Source organism: Aegilops tauschii, chromosome 2 (genome assembly GCF_002575655.3).
Source record: "Aegilops tauschii subsp. strangulata cultivar AL8/78 chromosome 2, Aet v6.0, whole genome shotgun sequence".
NCBI lineage: Eukaryota > Viridiplantae > Streptophyta > Magnoliopsida > Poales > Poaceae > Aegilops > Aegilops tauschii.
Window position 1 is genome coordinate 374716866 of NC_053036.3, and position 22642 is coordinate 374739507.

The window sequence follows — 22642 nt, forward strand, 5'->3', positions numbered from 1 at the left end:
TCCCCAACAACGATCTTGATGTACCGCGAGCTTTGTTACTATGTCTTGCATGGGATACCCATGGTGACAATGGGGTGTTCTATTGATTCACTTGATGTATGTTTTGGCACTCAACTCGCAGATTCCTGAGGTGACATTGGGGTAATCTATGCATAGGGGTTGATGCACGTTTTCGTCCTTGTTTCTCCGGTAGGAATCTTGGGGCACTCTTTGAGGTTCTTTATGTTGGATTGAATATTATGAATCTGAAGTTGTTTGATGCATATCGTATAATTGACCCACGGATACTTGTGGTGACATTGGAGTATCTAGGTGACATTAGGGTTGATTGATGTGTGTCATATGGTGTTATTTTACTACGAACTCTAGGGCTGTTTGTGACACTTATAGGAATAGCTCAATGGATTGATTGGAAAGAATAACTTTGAGGTGGTTTCATACCCTACAAGCAATTTCATCTTATGTTCTCCGCGATAGGAACTTTGGGGTTACTTTTGACGCACGTTGAGGGATTGCCATATGATTTAATTATGTTATCATCGTTGAGAGAACTTGCGCTAGTGAAAGTATGAACCCTAGGCCTTGTTTCCAAGCATTGCAATACCGTTTTCGCTCACTTTTACCACTTGCTACCTTGATGTTTTTATATTTTTCAGATTACAAAAACCTATATCTACCATCCATATTACACTTGTATCACCATCTCTTCGTCGAACTACTGCACCTATACAATTTACCATTGTATTGGGTGTGTTGGGGACACAAGAGACTCTTTGTTATTTGGTTGCAGGGTTGTTTGAGAGAGACCATCTTCATCCTACGCCTCCCACGAATTGATAAACCTTAGGTCATCCACTTGAGGGAAAATTGTTACTGTCCTACCAAACCCTGCGCTTGGAGGCCCAACACGAGTCTACAAAAAGAAGGTTGCGTAGTTGACATCATCCACCTGCCGTCCTTCATCTTTGCAAACCATGACATCGCCGTCACTATCGCCGGTGTTGTGCCGGGAGGGACATATAGAGTACGAGCTGGAGCGGCTCTGCCACTGCTTCGTGAAGGCACCTCAATGGATTTCATGGAGTGTTCCTGATCAAGGGTAATACAACTGCACAAAATCAAAGGTAAAATTCTCTGCTTCATCTATTTTTGTCACAAGCTCTGATCTCTCTGTGTTGCATTGATTGTTGGGGAACGCAGTAATTTAAAAAAATCCTATGATCATGCAAGATCTATCTAGGAGATGCATAGCAATGAGCGGGGAGAGTGTGTCCACGTACCCTCATAGACCGAAAGCGGAAGAGTTTAGTAACGCGGTTGATGTAGTCGAACGTCTTCGCGATCCAAGTACCGAACGCACGGCACCTCTGCGATCTGCACACGTTCAGCTCGATGACGTCCCTCAAACTCTTGATCCAGTTGAGGCCGAGGGAGAGTTTCGTCAGCACGACGGTGTGGTGACGGTGATGATGAAGTTACCGGCGCTGGACTTCGCCCAAGCACTATGATGATATGACTGAGGTGTGTAACTGTGGAGGGGGGCACCGCACACGGCTAAGACAAATCTTGAGTGCCTTTGGGGTGCCCCCTGCCCACGTATATAAAGGAGGGAGGAGGAGGAGGCCGGCCTAGGAGGGGCGCGCCTATAGGGGGAGTCCAACTAGGATTCCCAATCCTAGTTGGAGTCCCCTTCCTTTGCCAAGAGGGGAGAGAGGGAAGGAGTAGGAGAGGGAGAAGGAAAGAGAGGGGGCGCCGCCCTTCCCTAGTCCAATTCGGACTTGCCATGGGGGGGCAACCCTTGATGCCCTTCTCTCCTTTCCCGTATGGCCCATTAAGGCCCACTACTTCCCCCGGCGAATTCCCGTAACTCTGGGTACTCCGAAAAATACCCGAATCACTCGGAACCTTTCCGATGTCCGAATATAGCCTTACAATATATTGATCTTAACCTCTCGACCATTTCAAGACTCCTCGTCATGTCAGTGATCTCATCCGAGACTCCGAACAACCTTCGGTCATCAAATCACATAACTCATAATACAAATCGTCATCGAACGTTAAGCGTGCGGACCCTACGGGTTCAAGAACTATGTAGACATGACCAAGACACATCTCCGGTCAATAACCAATAGCGGAACCTGGATGCTCATATTGGCTCCTACATATTCTACGAATATCTTTATCGGTCAAACCGCATAACAACATATGTTGTTCCCTTTGTCATCGGTATGTTACTTGCCCGAGATTCGATCGTCGGTATCATCATACCTAGTTCAATCTCATTACCGGCAAGTCTCTTTATTCGTTCCGTAAAACATCATCCCATGACTAACTCATTAGTCACATTGCTTGCAAGGCTTATCGTGATGTGCATTACCGTGAGGGCCTAGAGATACCTCTCTGAAACACGGAGTGACAAATCCTAATATCGATCTACGCCAACTCAACAAACACCATCGGAGACACCTGTAGAGCATCTTTATAATCACCCAGTTACGTTGTGATGTTTGATAGCACACAAGGTGTTCCTCCGGTATTCGTGAGTTGCATAATCTCATAGTCAGAGGAACATGTATAAGTCATAAAGAAAGCAATAGCAATACAACTAAACGATCATTTATGCTAAGCTAACGGATGGGTCTTGTCCATCACATCATTCTCCTAATGATGTGCCATGTTCATCAAATGACAACACATGTCTATGGTCAGGAAACTTAACCATCTTTGATTAACGAGCTAGTCTAGTAGAGGCATACTAGGGACACTTTGTTTTGTCTATGTGTTCACACATTATCAAGTTTCCGGTTAATACAATTCTAGCATGAATAATAAACATTTATCATGATATAAGGAAATAAAATAATAACTTTATTATTGCCTATAGGGCATATTTCCTTCAGTCTCCCACTTGCACTAGAGTCAATAATCTAGTTCACATCGCCATGTGATTTAACACCAATAGTTCACATCACCATGTGATTAACACCCATAGTTTACATCGCCATGTGACCAACACTCAAAGGGTTTACTAGAGTCAATAATCTAGTTCACATCGCTATGTGATTAACACCCAAGAGCACTAAGGTGTGATCATGTTTTGCTTGTGAGATAAATTTAGTCAAGGGATCTACCACATTCAGAGCCGTATGTATTTTGCAAATTTCTATGTTTACAATGCTGTGCACGAAGCTACTCTAGCTAATTTCTCCCACTTTCAATATGTATCTAGATCGAGACTCAGAGTCATCCAGATCAGTGTCAAAGCTTGCATCGACGTAGCTCTTTACTACGAACTCTTTATCACCTCCATAACCGAGAAACATATCCTTATTCCACTAAGGATAATTTTGACCGTTGTCCAGTGATCCACTCCTGGATCACTATTGTACCCTCTTGCCAAACTTATGGCGAGGTACACAATAGGTCTGGTAGACAGCATAGCATACTTTATAGAACCTATGACTGAGGCATAGGGAATGACTTTCATTCTCTTTCTATTTTCTGCCGTGGTCGGGTTTTGAGTCTTACTCAACTTCACACCTTGCAACACAAGCAAGAACTCCTTCTTTGACTGTTCCATTTTGAACTACTTCAAAATCTTGTCAAGGTATGTATTCATTGAAAAATCTTATCAAGCGTCTTGATCTATCTCTATAGATCTTGATGCTCAATATGTAAGCAGCTTCACCGAGGTCTTTCTTTGAAAAACTCCTTTCAAACACTCCTTTATGCTTTCCAGAAAATTCTACATCATTTCCAACAAACAATATGTCATTCACATATACTTATCAGAAAGGTTGTAGTGCTCCCACTCACTTTCTTATAAATAGAGGCTTCACCACAAGTCTGTATAAAACCATATGCTTTGATCATACTATCAAAGCGTATATTCCAACTCTGAGAGGCTTGGACCAGTCCATAAATGGATCGTTGGAGCTTGCACACTTTGTTTGCACCTTTAGGATCGACAAAACCCTCTTGTTGCATCATATACAACTCTTCTTTGAGATATCCATTAAGGAATGCAGTTTTGACATCCATTTGCCAAAATTCATAAAATGCGGCAATTGCTAACATGATTCGGACATACTCTATGCATCGATACGAGTGAGAAAATCTCATCGTAGTCAACACCTTCAACTTGTCGAAAACCTTTTTGCGACAATTCAAGCTTTGTAGATAGTAACACTACTATCAACGTCCGTCTTCCTCTTGAAGATCCATTTATTCTCAATCGCTCACCGATCATCGGGAAAGTCAATCAAAGTCCATACTTTGTTCTCATACATGTATCCCATCTCAGATTTCATGGCCTCAAACCATTTCGCGGAATCTGGGCTAATCATCGCTTCCTCATAGTTTGTAGGTTTGTCATGGTCAAGTAACATGATGTCCAGAACAGGATTGCCGTACCACTCTAGTACGGATCTTACTCTGGTTGACCTACGGGGTGCGGTAGTAATTTGATCAGAAACTTCATGATCATCATCATTAGTTTCCTCACTAATTGGTGTAGGAATCACTGGAACTGATTTCTGTGATGAACTACTTTCCAATAAGGGAGCAGGTACAATTACCTCATCAAGTTCTACTTTCCTCCCACTCACTTCTTTTGAGAGAAACTCCTTCTCTAGAAAGGATCCTGTCGTGGAATTGTCACGGCAGATGTCCTCGAGCTAGGACTTAGTCGTGGAGCCATCGCAACTAGGAAGCTTGAAGGGGTTAATGTGGGACAAGGGACACGAGGGTTTATACTGGTTCGGCCCCTTACGGTGAAGGTAAAAGCCTACGTCCAGTTGAGTTGGTATTGATTAGGGTTACGATCACCAGGGAGCTAAACTTGCTATGCCCGGCTCTCGATGAGATTGTTCTTGTCTCTAAACCGCTGCCGGGTCGTCCCTTTATATAGGGAGGCTGACGCCCAGCAGCCCTTGGAGTCCCGGCCGGCTCATAAGAGTGTCCGGCTCGGACTCTCAATCATACTTGCCTTACACTACAAGTTCTACCATAATAATGATTGTAACTATGGGCTTTAAGCCGTATCCGGGTCTTAGCCCATCTCTGGCCCATCGTCTTCAAGCTTGTCTCCGGGCTTCTGGCAACGACCATACGAGTAACCCGGCCCCTCCTGGCGGGTGACTCTAAGGTCTATATCCTCAACATTAGGCCCCAGATTGATTTGAGCCGGCTCATGTCAATCTTCAACTCTTCTGACAGAAAAATCTCCGGCTTACCATTCATGTGAAGGCCATAACCCGGAGTGACGTCACCCTCTGGACTCCGGATAATCCGCCATGACGTCATCCTCCATTAAGTCCGTTTTTTACTCCGCCAGATCCGCAACGGATCTTTGCTTTTACTGTCATTCCGAAAATCGAGGCATCGTGGGGGGAGATAACCACGCCGTGGTCTCCTTGAATCTCGCGCCCACTTATGACCTTGCCTTATAAATAGGCCGGCCCGACGGGCTCTTCTCACGCTCTCTTCTTCCTCCTCGCGCCGCTGCCTTTCTCACTGAGCTCGCACTCCGCCGCCGTCGTCTCGCCTCCAGTCTTTGTCAACCTCGGCCGCTGCATCACCCTGACTCGGACCAGATAAACGGCGGCGACTCCCGCGGCTCTCCAACTCCGGTAAGTTTTGCTTGTCCTGTAGGATAGATCTACCACAGGGTTCGTCATGTTCTTCGTGTTCATCACCATTGCCACAAGCTTCGGTAGTTCTCGTAGTCACTGCCCTTGTTTGATCTTTAGCCTTGTATAGAACTAGTGCGGCAGTTGTTTAGGCCTCCTTTCAAATGCCAGTAGATCTCTTTCCACTGTATAGATGCTTCGTTCGAGCTCAAGAACATCCGCTCGTCTGTTTCTAGGTCTAGAAAATTTTTATTTCACCCGACCATTTTGATCCAAAAAAGTTACTGCAATATGTGAAACCTGTTTTACCACACTTAGTAAAAACCGCAACCATTGAATCTTGGCGGCTTACGATTCCGGGTTAAAGAACCCACGCGCTGTAGAATCCTCCGGTTTAAAGAAAACCATGCTTCGTAGAATCCTCCGGCTTAACTGTAGTAAGGCCGTAGATAACCAACTTAATCTGAATGCCCCTGCGGCTTAAATAACCCGCTGTACCTGAATATATATCATTAGTCCCCTTCATAAGCCGCCACCTTAGTTTTGAACTATAGATCTCCGGCTTATAATTAACCCGGACATTTTCCTTTTTGTCGTAGACTGCCAACTTTCACCATGCCTCCCAAGGCTCCCATCACTTGCAACTGGATGAGGTCCAACGTCACCAACGAGACCCTAGCCAATTTTGTTAAGTCCGGATATCTCCCTAAGAAAGAAGTTATGTCCTACCGTGCCCCTGACCCGTCAGAAGAAAGACCACAGCCAAGGGACGGGGAGGTAGTGATCTTCGCAGATCATATGAGCCGGGGCTTCGCACCGCCCGGCTCAAAGTTTTTTAGAGATGTGCTCAACTTCTTTGACTTGCGGCCTCAAGATATAGGACCCAACTCCGTCTCCAACATCTGCAATTTTCAAGTCTTCTGCGAGGTTTACCTTGGAGAAGAGCCAAGTCTGCTGCTCTTCAGAGAGCTGTTCTACTTAAACCGCCAGAATGAGTGTGCCAATGGGCCGAGTCTGGAGTTAGGTGGCATTTCCATCCAGCGGCGTAGAGATTGTCTGTTCCCTTATGCAGAGCCGCCGAGCCACCCCAAGGACTGGAACATGACTTGGTTCTACTGCCAAGATACGTCCCCGGCTGACGAAAGCCCGCTGCCCGGCTTTCGCCCAACACGTCTAGAGCCGACTCACCCGCTGTCGGACAAGCTGACTCCAGCGGAGCGCCAGCCTCTGCTTCCTACTATCAATAAAATCAAGGCCCTCCTGGGCAACGGTCTGAACGGAATCGACCTCGTCCGGGTCTGGATCTCATGGCGGGTGATCCCATTGAGCCGCCGCCCAGGCTTAATGTGTGAGTACACCGGGCGAAAGGATGACCCTCAGAGGCACAGTCGCAATGATCTTCCAGAAGACGTTGCTGAGGAAGAGACCAAGGCTCTTTTAAACGAGAGTCTGGCAGACTATGGAAGGACCGGGTTAGCCCCCTTCTGCAAGACCAATCCAGCCCCAGCGGTAAGCCGCTGACTTTAACTTTTATCTTCGTCTGCATATAACCTTCATCTGAACCGTTGTAAGAATTCACCATTGTATCTTTCAGGCTGACGACAAGTTCTGGCGGGTCAAGTATGACCATGAGGCGGCCAAGAAAGCCAGGAAGGCGAAGAAAGCCGCCAAGAAAGCCGCCCCTCGCAAAAAAGGAAGTAGGCCTACTGCTTCGGAGCTGATGCAATTAAGCGACAGCTCCGAGTCAGAGGTAACTCCTGAGCATTTAAACCATTACTATATTCACTGTTTGCTGCTGTCCACCTTATTAATACTTGCTTATTGACAGGATGACACCGGCGCCAGTAACCCGGTGGTTGAAGAGGTAATGTCACTTTCCTCCGACTCGGAGCCCTTGCCACAGCTGAAAGTCCGAAGGGTAACCCGGAAAGTAAGCTTTTCACATCCTTTAGCTTACCAAGACCCTCGATTTATTTTGAAGCGACAGGTTCATGAAAGCCGGCGTCACACCCGGACCAACAAGGACACCGATCTCTCCGCCGGGTTACCCGACGCGACAAGGAAGCGTCGAACTGAGGTTTTTTCTCACTTGTACCCTTTTCATCCGTTGGCGGGTGTTATCCGTCAGCCACTCAACTCTTCTGACTCCAATTATCAGGAGACCTCCCCTTCTTCGGGCGACTCTATGCAGTCGAGTCTTCCGACTTTCAAGACCGCGCCCGGGTAATGACAACCATCTCACATTATACTTGTCTGTACTTACTTTCTTTGTGCTGAATGTTTCTGTCCTTTCAGCGCCCAGGCAAAGCTCACCAAAAGAGCGAAGAAGACCAGGTCAGCCGGAGTGCCGGACTTACCTGAACCGGAGGTGACGGCTCAAGAGCCGCCAGCTGCCTTCGCCCCTGAAGCCACCACTCCAATGGACACAGCACCTGAAGCCACTGCCCCAACTACCAAGGCAACGACCGAAGCTTCGGTTAACCCGGAGGCCTCCGGCTCCGCTCCGCCAGCAGACAACCCGGACGTGGTAATCACCCGGACGGAGTTCGTTGAGCCGGGGAGACCGACCGTGTTGGCCAAATGCTCCGCGAAGGGGGAGTTGCTGCAGCCCCACCGGGTGAACTTGGAACTCTCCGACTACACCAACTTGAGCATTGGAGAGCTCGTCTCTGGCTACATCAGCCAGGTGCACAAGAGCCGGGACGCTGAGGTCGCCATGGTAAACCAGATCCAACAAAAATCTGAGGTATCCTTCTGCTGTCTTCTTACTTACTGCAATAGTTACCTTTGCCATGCTAGTCCCCAAGTCGACGACTTATGATTGAATATGTTGTAGACTTAGGTTCCGGCTTACTTCAGTGAGCCGGCAGTATGTAGATAGATACGTTCAATATGCATTAGCCCCCAAGTGCCAAGTGTCTTTGCTTGGAAAACGCTTGGGACTTATATAGTAACTGCTCATGTCATAACCCGGAAACTTATACAGGCTGTGGGCAAGAAGCTAGAGGCGGACCTTGCGGATCTCAAGAGCCGGCTGAAGATGCAGGAGATGGAGACCCGGAAGGCAAACGCCAAGTTTGTATCCAGCATTGCCACGCAAGAAAAGTTGAAGACCAAATTTTATGCTGAGAGAAAAGCCTGGGCCGAAGAGAAGGCCGCACTGGTGACCCGGGCGGAACAGGCGGAGAAGGCTCTCTCTGAGAAGACCGCTGAGCTCTCTGGCCTAAAGCGCCAGGTTTCCCAAATGGTGGCCGCCATCTTCGGTAAGTCGCCTCACTGGTTTTCATCAAGTTTGTATATGTCATGATTCATCCTTGTCACCGGTTTATCTGATTCTGTTAAATAGGTCCCAGGAGTGCCAACCTCAACCAGAGTGTGGTCACCAAGCTAAAGGCCGTGTATACCCTGGTGGAACAGCTCTACACCGGGTCACAGCGTGCCTTAGCTGTGGTGGCCCTATCCAACGAGGTGCCAACTCATCTGGCCGAAGTCCTGCGCCGGCTCGCCGTTCTACCTCAGCGGATCCAAGAGCTGCGACGGGCCTCCGCGAGAGCCGGAGCAATCGCCGCGCTGAGCCGGGCCAAGGCATTCCTGCCGGAGCTAGACCCGGCAGACATCGCCCTGGGTTATCCGAGCCTGAAGGAAGACGGCTCAACTTTCAATCAAAAGGACTTCGCGGCGTGCGTGAAGGCTGTACGCCCGGTGGCCACCCTCATCGGGAATGACACAGATCTGACCAAATACCAGCCGGGTTATAACGCGGAGAATCAGAGGATTCCAACCCCTCGCTATGAAGCCCTCAACCTGATCCCGCCGGCTCATCAGCACACCTTCGCCCCAGAGATTGACCCGGCCGGGTTAATTGACGAGGAAGCCCAGTTCGAGGCTCTCAGCGGCATCGATTGGAAGTCATCAACCTTCCAAGTCTTGGGATCAGCCGGAGGAGAGGACAGGAACGAGCCGGAGACTTCCACTCAGCGGGCATCGTAACTCGGCTGTCGGTTTACCAAACAATGCTCCAACCTTGTTAGACTTGATGAATTTTGTAATAAATTAGGTGTAACAGTCTATCTCTGCCGTGCCATCGTGCACGTATTGAATGCCAAGGTCTTTTGAAGTTGTCTCTTTAATGTTTCTCCGGGTCATAATCGTCCCTTTGTTTTTCTCATCTTCAAAGGTGTGCCTTTAAGTGTCCTGCATAAAAAGGCAAATCACAAGTCTCGAGGCGGCTTACCGCCCTGAGAGTCAGGTGTTTTGGATAGATAACCCGGAATATGAATCAAAAAAGACTGGTCCTCAATTATATCCTTAACACAGCCGTAATAATACACTTAGCGGCCTGTAAGCATACTTCCGGTTTAGATAACCCGGGTAACAAGGTTGGTATCTTAACTCTGATTTACCTGTCGTAATGACACCCATGGCGTTCAACGAACACTGTAAACCAAAGTTAAGCCGGTAAAGTGAGACCCGGCCGTACACACTTTGACATAATCAGAGTAAACTTGTGATAAAGCAGAGGAACTTTAGGGGCTTCCGGTTCGAATACGACCAGAAACCCGGCCCAAAGGGGTTAAGCCATGATTCGGATACGATCATATAGCCCCCAGTGGGTGTGGCGATGCCAATCAAGAGGGTACCAACAGCTATGTTCTCTTTGGTTCGAATACGACCCATGTGTGAACAGGAAGCCCCCAAGTGATTTCAAGAATTGTTTAACGACGCTGATTCGAATACGATCCACGTCGGTTCTCAGAGGGGTTAAACTATGATTCAAATATGACCAAAGATAACCTCCCAATGAGCTCGGCACTTTGCCAATCAAATGGGTATCGACAGCTATGTTCTCTTTGGTTCGAATACGACCCATGTTTGAACAGGAAGCCCCCAAGTGACTTTACTGCTTACGGCTCGATTCGAATACGATCATAAGCCGGATCCTCCTTTAAGCCATCATGTAATCTTGTAATAAAAACAACACGTGCATATTTGGAGGAGAAAATAGGACAGAGGTCCTGCTTTATTGCTTCATCATAATATATACACGTCTGAGAGAAATATGTACACCACGAGAGCCGGTGGCTCAAGTGTAGTAAGGCCGAAGCTGAGCTATGTTCCACGGCCGACGGGTCTCCTCCTCCGACTTACGTGAATCTTTGTGCTCCCGAACGTCAATGAGGTAATAGGACCCGTTGTGCAAGTTCTTGCTGACCACAAAGGGCCCTTCCCAAGGCGGGGATAACTTGTGCGCGTCTGTTTGATCCTGGATGAGCCGGAGCACAAGGTCGCCTTCCTGGAAGACCCGGGATTTGACCCGGCGGCTGTGATAACGGCACAGGTCTTGTTGGTAAATCGCCAAACGGGCCGCTGCCACATCACGCTGTTCGTCCAACAAGTCAAGAGCATCCTGGCGCGCCTGTTCATTATCCGTCTCAACATAAGCCGCCACGCGAGGTGAGTCGTGACGGATATCACTGGGGAGGACTGCTTCTGCTCCATAGACCATGAAGAAAGGCGTGAAGCCTGTAGACCTGTTAGGAGTAGTGTTGATGCTCCATAAGACGGAGGGCAACTCCTCCACCCAACAACCCGGCGTCCGTTGCAAAGGGACCAAAAGCCGGGGCTTGATGCCCTTCAGAATCTCCTGGTTAGCTCTCTCAGCTTGACCATTGGATTGAGGATGAGCCACTGAGGAAACATCAGGTCGGATATGCTCTCGTTGACAAAACTCTTCCATAGCGCCTTTGGACAGATTGGTGCCATTGTCAGTTATGATGCTGTGCGGAAAGCCGAAGCGGAAAATCACCTTTTTCATAAACTGAACCGCCGTGGCTGCATCGCACTTGCTAACTGGCTCAGCTTCTACCCACTTTGTGAACTTATCAACTGCCACCAAGAGGTGGGTCTTCTTATCCTTGGACCTTTTAAAAGGCCCAACCATATCAAGCCCCCAGACCGCAAAGGGCCAAGTGATTGGGATCATCCTCAGCTCCTGAGCCGGCACGTGAGCCCGTCGTGAAAACCTCTGGCAACCGTCACATTTGCTGACCAAGTCCTCTGCATCAGCATGAGCCGTCAGCCACTAAAATCCATGACGGAAAGCCTTGGCCACAAGGGACTTTGAGCCGGCATGATGGCCACAATCCCCTTCATGGATCTCACGTAAGATCTCTTGACCCTCCTCAGGGGAGACACAACGCTGAAATGCGCCCGTGACACTGCGATGATGCAATTCGCCATCGATAACAATCATTGACTTAGCCCGCCGGGTTATTTGCCTGGCCAAAGTTTCATCCTCAGGCAACTTGCCCCGGGTCATATAAGCCAGATATGGCATTGTCCAGTTTGGTATGACATGAAGAGCCGCCACCAGTCGTGCCTCCGGGTCAGGGACAGCCAAGTCTTCCTCTGTAGGTAACTTAACCGAAGGGTTATACAGGACGTCCAGGAAAGTGTTAGGCGGCACCGGCTTTCGCTGAGAGCCTAGCCGGCTTAGAGCATCAGCCGCCTCGTTCTTCCTGCGATCAATGTGCTCTACTTGGTAGCCCTGAAAGTGCCCGGCGATTGCATCAACCTCGCGGCGATAAGCCGCCATGAGGGGATCTTTAGAATCCCACTTGCCTGATACTTGTTGAGCCACCAAGTCTGAGTCACCAAAGCACCTTACCCGGCTCAAGCTCATCTCCTTAGCCATCCGAAGACCGTGGAGCAAGGCCTCGTACTCAGCCGCATTGTTAGTGCAAGGGAACATCAACCGTAGCACATAATGGAACTTGTCACCCTTAGGGGAAGCCAAGACAACGCCAGCCCCCGAGCCCTCCAACTGCCTGGACCCATCAAAGTGAATAGTCCAATAGGTGTTATCCGGCTTTTGCTCGGGCACTTGTGACTCTGTCCAATCATTGATGAAATCCACCAAGGCCTGAGATTTAACAGCAGTGCGTGGCACATATCTGAGACCATGAGGTCCAAGTTCTATAGCCCACTTAGCAATTCTCCCTGTGGCCTCTCTGTTTTGAATGATATCGCCAAGGGGAGCGGAGCTGACCACAGTGATGGGATGACCCTGAAAATAATGCTTAAGTTTCTGGCTTGCCATGAACACACCATATACCAGCTTCTGCCAATGCGGGTACCGCTACTTGGATTCAATGAGCACTTCGCTGACATAATAAACCGGCCGCTGAACCGGATGCTCCTTACCCTCCTCCTTGCGCTCCACCACAATAGCCACACTGACGGCTCGTGCGTTTGCTGCCACATACAGTAGTAAGGGCTCCTTATCAACCGGAGCAGCAAGGACTGGGGGCTCTGCCAGCTGCTTCTTCAAATCCTCAAAAGCGGTATTGGCTGCATCATTCCAGACGAAGTTATCAGTTTTCTTCATCAACTGATATAAGGGCATGGCCTTCTCACCCAAACGGCTTATGAACCGGCTTAAAGCAGCGATGCGACCCGCCAAACGCTGAACGTCATTTATACACACCGGCTTAGCCAAGGAGGTGATGGCCTTGATCTTCTCCGGGTTAGCCTCAATGCCTCTGTCAGAAACCAAGAAGCCCAAGAGTTTGCCTGCAGGAACACCAAAAACACACTTGGCCGGGTTAAGCATCATCTTATAGACCCGGAGATTATCAAAGGTTTCCCTCAAATCATCTATCAAAGTTTCCTCTTTGATGGACTTAACCACAATATCGTCCACGTAAGCGTGAACATTGCGCCCGATCTGTTTATGAAGACAGTTCTGTACACAACGCTAGTAAGTCGCCTGTGCACACTTGAGTCCAAAGGGCATCGACACATAGCAGAAGGCTCCAAAGGGAGTGATGAACGCCGTCTTCTCCTGGTCCTTAACTGCCATCTTAATCTGATGATAACCGGAATAAGCATCCAAGAAACTTAAACGTGCACAACCTGCCGTAGCATCAATGATTTGATCAATACGGGGGAGGGCAAAAGGATCAGCCGGACACGCCTTATTCAAGTCCGTGTAGTCCACACACATCCGCCAGGTGCCGTTCTTCTTGAGCACGAGCACCGGGTTAGCCAACCACTCTGGGTGAAAAACTTCAACGATAAACCCGGCCGCCAAGAGCCGGGCTACTTCCTCACCAATAGCTTTCCGCCTTTCCTCATTAAACCGCCGAAGGAACTGTCTGACCGGCTTAAATTTCGGATCAACATTGAGAGTATGCTCAGCGAGTTCTCTAGGTACACCTGGCATGTCAGAAGGTTTCCACGTGAAGATGTCCCTATTCTCACGGATGAACTCGATGAGCGCGCTTTCCTATTTTGGATCCAGATTGGCACTGATGCTAAACTGCTGAGATGAATCTCGTGGAACAAAATCAACAAGCTTAGTTTCATCAGCCGACTTAAATTTCATCGCCGGCTCGTTCTCCGTCGTCGGCTTTTTCAGAGAGGTCATATCTGTTGGGTCAACATTGTCCTTGTAAAACTTCAACTCCTCTGTAGCACAAACAGACTCTGCATAAGCCGCATCACCTTCTTCACACTCCAGAGCCACTTTCCGGCTGCCCTGAACCGTAATGGTCCCGTTGTGACCCGGCATCTTGAGCTGTAAGTACACATAACATGGCCGTGCCATGAACTTGGCGTAAGCCGGCCGTCCAAATATAGCATGGTATGGACTTCTTATCTTGACCACCTCAAAGGTCAATTTCTCCACCCTGTAGTTGTTCTCATCACCAAAAGCCACTTCCAATTCGATCTTGCCGACTGGATAAGCCGACTTACCAGGTACCACACCGTGGAAGATAGTGTTTGACTGGCTGAGGTTCTTATCAACCAACCCCATACGGCGAAAAGTCTCATAATAGAGGATGTTGATGCTGCTGCCTCCATCCATGAGTACCTTTGTGAACTTATATCCTCCCACCTGAGGAGCCACCACTAAGGCCAAGTGGCCCGGGTTATCCACGCGGGGAGGGTGATCCTCCCTACTCCACACTATAGGCTGCTCAGACCACCGCAAGTAGCGTGGGACCGCCGGCTCAACAGCATTCACAGCCCTCTTGTGAAGCTTCTGATCTTGTTTGCACAGACTAGTGGTAAACACATGATACTGTCCACCGCTAAGCTGCTTTGGATTGATCTGATAACCCCCCTGCTGCTGTTGATGACCCTGGCCAGACTGTTGATTAAAGTCCCCTTGACCACTCTGAGGACCAGAATTTGAGCCGCCCCCCGGGCCATGAAAGCCGTCGGCGCCTGAGCCGCCGGCACCTGAGCCACTGCCCGGGCCGTTGTAGTTTTTAAAGGCCTTCATGATCGCACAATCCTTCCATAGATGAGTCGCTGGCTTCTCTCTAGAGCCGTGCCTCGGACAAGGCTCATTCAACAGCTGCTCCAGTGAGGGTCCTGATCCGCCGCCTCGGGGAGGGGCCCTCCCCTTACGTCGCTGGTTGTTGCCTTGCGCGCTGGCGTTGGCCACAAACTCTAGGCTGCCATCTGCCTTGCGCTTGCCTCCTCCTTGGTTCCCCGGGTTAAACTGAGGACCCTTGCCGTTGCCGTTCTTCTTTCCCTTCCCTGTCCTTTCATCATCTGAAGGGGGATCCTTGGTACCATCAGAATCGGCGTACTTGACAAGAGCTGCCATTAACGTACCCATATCAGTGCAGTCACGCTTAAGCCGCCCGAGCTTCATCTTCAGGGGCACAAAACGACAATTCTGCTCCAGCATTAAAACTGCTGAGCCGGCATCCATTTTGTCTGATGAATGTATGATTTCCTTAACCCGGCGAACCCAATGTGTCGTGGACTCACCCTCCTGCTGCTTACAGTTAGTCAAATCCACAATTGACATAGACTGCCTACAGGTATCTTTGAAGTTTTGGATGAACCGGGCTTTCAGCTCAGCCCAAGACCCAATGGAATTCGGTGGTAGCCCTTTCAACCAAGTGCGGGCAGTTCCATCTAACATCATGGTGAAATACTTGGCCATGGCCGCCTCACTGACCTCCAGCAGCTCCATAGCCATCTCATAACTCTTGATCCAGGCTGCGGGTTGTAAGTCAGCTGTGTAGTTAGGCACCTTCCTAGGGCCCTTGAAGTCCTTAGGTAGACGTTCATTACGGATAGCTGGCACCAGACAAGGGACACCCCCGGTCCTGGTAGGGATACCCATATCAATGGAAGTCGTCGGATAAGCCGGGGGGGGGGTCTGGTAAGCCGTCAATTGAGGCACTTGCTCCGCCTCTTGGCGCGCTTTGTCCTGGTCTGCTGTGTAAAAGGCTCCATTATAAGCCGGGCCATGGCCAGGGGGCGGGTCATGGCGTCGGACGTTACTTGAGCCGGTTGCTGAGACCATGTGCCGGTTGTAACTCGGGCTCTGGCCTGGATGGGGGGTCGAGTGGATCCTGTCCCGGCTGTAGGAGTATGCCTCTTGCTGCGCCAGTGCTGTCTGAAGGAGTTCCCTGACCCGGCGGGTTTCAATAGCCGTCGGAGAGTCGCCGTCAACTGGGAGAGCCGCCAGCCGTGCTGCCGCAGTGACCATGTTCTCCAGCGGGTTATTGTAATGACCCAGGGGTATTGGCACATACTGAGGCGGGGCAGGGGGCACCTGGGGAGGCCCCATCACTCGTGGCCGAATAAGGGGTCCAGACCCGGGCGCTATGACCCCTGGCGGGTTACTAGACCCTGCACCTGGCGTGTTGAAGAGGTTGCGTGGATCGTAAACCGGTGGGAGTCGAGATTGGGCCTTTTGATGCCTCCTTCTCATGACCTCATTGGCCGCGTTCTGATCCATCATGAGTTGGAAGGACTGCGCCTGAATTAGCTGAGTCTGGGCATCGAGAGCCGCCCGCTCCGCAGCCAGCCTGATCCCTTCCGCTGCGAGATCCTCTTTAGCTTTTATCAGATCCAATTTTAACTGTGCTACCTCGGCATCGTGCTGAGCTTGATCTGCCGGGTCAACTGTGGCAGTTAACAGGGCCGTCATCTTGTCCGTGAGATCCATCAGCACCTGAGCCGGAGAAGGTACCGGGTTTCCCGCTCCAGCGGCGGGGTTCTGAATAGGCTGCGCACCGGCCATAAAGACTCCAACCTGACTCGGCGGCTCAAACGGGTCCGGAATACTGTCACCATCGGAACAGCCCATGAGCCTGCCATCTTGAAGTTGGTACAACGAGTTTGACTCATCGGTGGCCAACTCGCCGTCAGAGCCGGCGGCCGCCTCATCACCAGACCCAGATGGGTCAAAGGGCCCTCCATGGATGCATCCCACAAAAGCGCGCCTTAAGGCAGGCCGGGCCTGGGCGGGTCGCGCAAGCTGAGCCGTCTCGATGAGATCAGCGCAGAGACCCGGCTCAGGGCCCGGCTCATCAATCTTGCCAATGAAAACATGAATTCCGCCGAAGGGGACCCGGTACCCGTACTCAATTGAGCCGGCGTCGGGGCCCCAGTTTGCATCGTCGATGTAGAGCTTGCCGCGACGACTCTTGGTCATCCGGCCCACAGCGTATCCCTTGAGCCCTTCGAAGCTGCCCTTCAAGAACTCAAATCCACCGTGCGCTGGCCCCACGGTGGGCGCCAACTGTCGTGGAATTGTCACGGCAGATGTCCTCGAGCTAGGACTTAGTCGTGGAGCCATCGCAACTAGGAAGCTTGAAGGGGTTAATGTGGGACAAGGGACACGAGGGTTTATACTGGTTCGGCCCCTTACGGTGAAGGTAAAAGCCTACGTCCAGTTGAGTTGGTATTGATTAGGGTTACGATCACCAGGGAGCTAAACTTGCTATGCCCGGCTCTCGATGAGATTGTTCTTGTCTCTAAACCGCTGCCGGGTCGTCCCTTTATATAGGGAGGCTGACGCCCAGCAGCCCTTGGAGTCCCGGCCGGCTCATAAGAGTGTCCGGCTCGGACTCTCAATCATACTTGCCTTACACTACAAGTTCTACCATAATAATGATTGTAACTATGGGCTTTAAGTCGTATCCGGGTCTTAGCCCATCTCTGGCCCATCGTCTTCAAGCTTGTCTCCGGGCTTCTGGCAACGACCATACGAGTAACCCGGCCCCTCCTGGCGGGTGACTCTAAGGTCTATATCCTCAACAGATCCATTCTTAGCAACGGATATCTTGCCTTCGGATCTGTGATAGAAGGTGTACCCAACAATCTCCTTTGGGTATCCTATGAAGACACATTTCTCCGATTTGGGTTCGAGTTTATCAGGTTGAAGCTTTTTCACATAAGCATCGCAGCCCCAAACTTTAAGAAACGACAGCTTCAGTTTCTTGCTAAACCACAACTCATATGGTGTCGTCTCAACGGATTTAGATGGTGCCCTATTTACGTGAATGTTGTTGTCTCTAATGCATAACCCCAAAACGATAATGGTAAATCGGTAAGAGACATCATAGATCGCACCATATCCAATAAAGTATGGTTACGACGTTCAGACACACATTATGCTGTGGTGTTCCAGGTGGCGTGTGTTATGAAACTATTCCACATTGTTTCAAATGAAGACCAAACTCATAACTCAAATATTCATCTCCACGATCAGATCGTAGAAACTTTATTTTCTTGTTACGATGATTTTCCACTTCACTCAGAAATTCTTTGAACTTTTTCAAATGTTTCAAACTTATGTTTCATTAAGTAGATATACCCATATCTGCTCAAATCATCTGTCAAGGTCAGAAAATAACGATAACCGCCGTGAGCCTTAACACTCATCGGACTGTGTACATCAGTATGTATTATTTTCAATAAATCAGTTGCTCGCTCCATTGTTCCGGAGAACGGAGTTTTAGTCATCTTGCCCATAAGGCATGGTTCACAAGTATCAAGTGATTCATAATCAAGTGATTCCAAAAATCCATCAGCATGGAGTTTCTTCATGCGCTTTACACCAATATGACCTAAACGGCAGTGCCACATATAAGTTGCACTATCATTATTAACTTTGCATCTTTTGGCTTCAATATTATGAATATGTGTATCACTACGATCGAGATTCAATAAACCATTTATATTGAGTGTATGACCATAGAAGGTTTTATTCATGTAAATAGAAACAACAATTATTCTTTGACTTAAATGAATAACCGTATTGCAATAAACATGATCCAATCATATTCATGCTCAACGCAAACACAAAATAACATTTATTTTAGGTTCAACATTAATCCCGAAGGTAAAGGGAGTGTGCGATGGTGATCTTATCAACCTTGGAATCACTTCCAACTCACATCATCACCTCGCCCTCAACTAGTCTCTGTTTATTTTGCAACTCCCGTTTCGAGTTACTACTCTTAGCAACTGAACCAGTATCAAATACCGAGGGGTTGCTATAAACACTAGTAAAGTATACATCAATAACATGTATATCAAATATACCTTTGTTCACTTTGCCATCATTCTTATCCTCCAAGTATCTAGGCCAGTTCCACTTCCAGTGACCATTTCCTTTGCAGTAGAAGCACTCAGTTTCAGGCTTGGGTCTAGCTTTGGGCTTCTTCATGGGAGTGGCAACTTGCTTGCCATTCTTCTTGAAGTTCCCTTTCTTTCCCTTGCCCTTTTACTTGAAACTAGTGGTCTTGTCAGCCATCAACACTTGATGCTTTTCTTGATTTCTACCTTCGCTGATTTCAGCATCGCGAAGATCTCGGGAATCGTTTTCGCCATCCCTTACATATTATAGTTCATTACGAAGTTCTAGTAACTTGGTGATAGTGACTAGAGAACTCTGTCAATCACTATCTTATCTGGAAGATTAACTCCCACTTGATTCAAGCGATTGTAGTACTTAGACATTTTGAGCACATGCTCACTGGTTGAGCTATTCTCCTCCATCTTGTATGCAAAATACTTGTCAAAGGTCTCATACCTCTCGACTCGGGCATGAGTCTGAAATACAAATTTCAGCTCTTGGAACATCTTATATGCTCCGTGGCATTCAAAACTTTTTTGAAGTCCCGGTTCTAAGCCGTAAAGCATGGTGCACTATACTCTCAAGTAGTCATCATACCGAGCTTTGCCAAACGTTCATAACGTCTGCATCTGCTCCTGCAAGAGGTCTGTCACCTAGCGGTGCATCAAGGACATAATTCTTCTGTGCGGCAATGAGGATAATCCTCAGATCACGAACCTAGTCCACATCATTGCTACTATCAACTTTCAACTTTAGTTTAACATATCATAAATGAAACGAGGAAGCTATACACGAGCAATTGATCTATAACATAGATATGCAAATACTATCAGGACTAAGTTCATGATAAATTAAAGTTCAATTAATCATATTACTTAAGAACTCCCACTTAGATAGACATCCCTCTAGTCATCTAAATGATCACGTGATCCATATCAACTAAACCATGCCCGATCATCACGTGAGATGGAGTAGCTTTCAATGGTGAACATCACTATGTTGATCATATCTACTATATGATTCACGTTCGACCTTTCGGTCTCAGTGTTCCGAGGCCATATCTGCATATGTTAGGCTCGTCAAGTTTAACCCGAGTATTCTGCATGTGCAAAAACTGGCTTGCACCCGTTGTATGTGGACATCGAGCTTATCACACCCGATCATCACATGGTGTCTCAGCACGAAAAACTGTCGCAACGGTGCATACTCAGGGAGAACACTTATACCTTGAAATTTTAGTAAGGGGTCATCTCATAATGCTACCGTGGTACTAAGCAAAATAAGATGCATAAAGGATAAACATCACATGCAATCAAAATATGTGACATGATATGGCCATCATCATCTTGTGCCTTTGATCTCCATCTCCAAAGTACCGTCATGATCTCCATCGTCACCGGCATGACAGCATGATCTCCATCATCTTGATCTCTATCAACGTGTCGTCACATGGTCGTCTCGCCAACTATTGCTTTTGCAACTATTGCTATCGCATAACGATAAAGTAAAGCAATTACATGACGCTTGCATCTTATGCAATAATGAGACAACCATAAGGCTCCTGCCAGTTGTTGATAACTTTTACAAAACATGATCATCTCATATAACAATTTATATCTCATCACGTCTTGACCATATCACATCACAGCAAGCCCTGCAAAAACAAGTTAGACGTCCTCTACTTTGTTGTTGCAAGTTTTACGTGGCTGCTACGGGCTTAGCAAGAACCGTTCTTACCTACGCATCAAAATCACAATGATTTTTCGTCAAGTGTGCTGTTTTAACCTTCAACAAGGACTGGGCGTAGTCACACTCGATTCAACTAAAGTCAGAGAAACAGGCACCCACTAGCCACCTGTGTGCGAAGCACGGTGGTAGAACCAGTCTCATGAACGCGGTCATGTAATGTCGGTCTAGGCCGCTTCATCCAACAATACCGCCGAATTAAAGTATGACATGCTGGTAAGCAGTATGACTATTATCGCCCACAACTCTTTGTGTTTTACTCGTGCATATAACATCTACGCATAGACCTGGCCCGGATAGCACTGTTGGGGAACGCAGTAATTTCAAAAAAAATCCTACGATCATGCAAGATCTATCTAGGAGATGCATAGCAACGAGCGGGGAGAGTGTGCCCACGTACCCTCGTAGACCGAAAGCGGAAGCGTTTAGTAAAGCGCTGATGTAGTCGAACGTCTTCGCGATCCAACCGATCCAAGTACCAAACGCATGGCACCTCTGCGATCTGCACACTTTCAGCTCGGTGACGTCCCTCGAACTCTTGATCTAGTTGAGGCCAAGGGAGAGTTTCGTCAGCACGACGGCATGGTGACGGTGATGATGAAGTTACTGGTGAGGGCTTCGCCTAAGCACTACGACGATATGACTGAGGTGTGTAACTGTGGAGGGGGGCACCGCACACGGATAAGACAAATCTTGAGTGCCTTTGGGGTGCCCCTGCCCACGTATATAAAGGAGGGAGGAGGAGGAGGTCGGCCTAGGAGGGGCGCGCCTATAGGGGGAGTCCAACTAGGACTCCCAATCCTAGTTGGAGTCCCCTTCCTTTTCCCAGAGGGGAGAGAGGGAAGGAGTAGGAGAGGGAGAAGGAAAGAGAAGGGGGCGCCACCCCCTCCCTAGTCTAATTCGGACTTGCCATGGGGGGCCGCGCGGCCAACCCTTCAGGTCCTTCTCTCCTTTCCTATATGGCCCATTAAGGCCCACTACTTCCCCTGGCGAATTCCCGTAACTCTCGGTACTCCGAAAAATACCCGAATTACTCGGAACCTTTCCGATGTCCGAATATAGCCTTCCAATATATCGATCTTTACCTCTCGACCATTTCGAGACTCCTCGTCATGTTCGTGATCTCATCCGGGACTCCGAACAACATTCGGTCATCAAATCACATAACTCATAATACAAATCGTCATCGAACGTTAAGCATGCGGACCCTACGGGTTCAAGAACTATGTAGACATGGCCGAGACACATCTTCGGTCAATAACCAATAGCGGAACCTGGATGCTCATATTGGCTCCTACATTTTCTACGAATATCGTTATCGGTCAAACCGCATAACAACATACATTGTTCCCTTTGTCATCGGTATGTTACTTGCCCGGGATTCGATCGTCGGTATCATCATACCTAGTTCAATCTCATTACCGGCAAGTCTCTTTACTCGTTCCGTAATACATCATCCAGTGACTAACTCATTAGTCACATTGCTTGCAAGGCTTATCGTGATGTGCATTACCGAGAGGGCCCAGAGATACCTCTCCGAAACACGGAGTGACAAATCCTAATCTCGATATATGCCAACTCAACAAACACCATCGGAGACACCTGTAGAGCATCTTTATAATCACCCAGTTACGTTGTGACATTTGACAACACACAAGGTGTTCCTCCGGTATTCGTGAGTTGTATAATCTCATAGTCAGAGGAACATGTATAAGTCATGAAGAAAGCAATAGCAATAAAACTAAACGATCATTTATGCTAAGCTAACGGATGGGTCTTGTCCATCACATCATTCTCCTAATGATGTGACCCCGTTCATCAAATGACAATACATGTCTATGGTTAGGAAACTTAACCATCTTTGATTAAC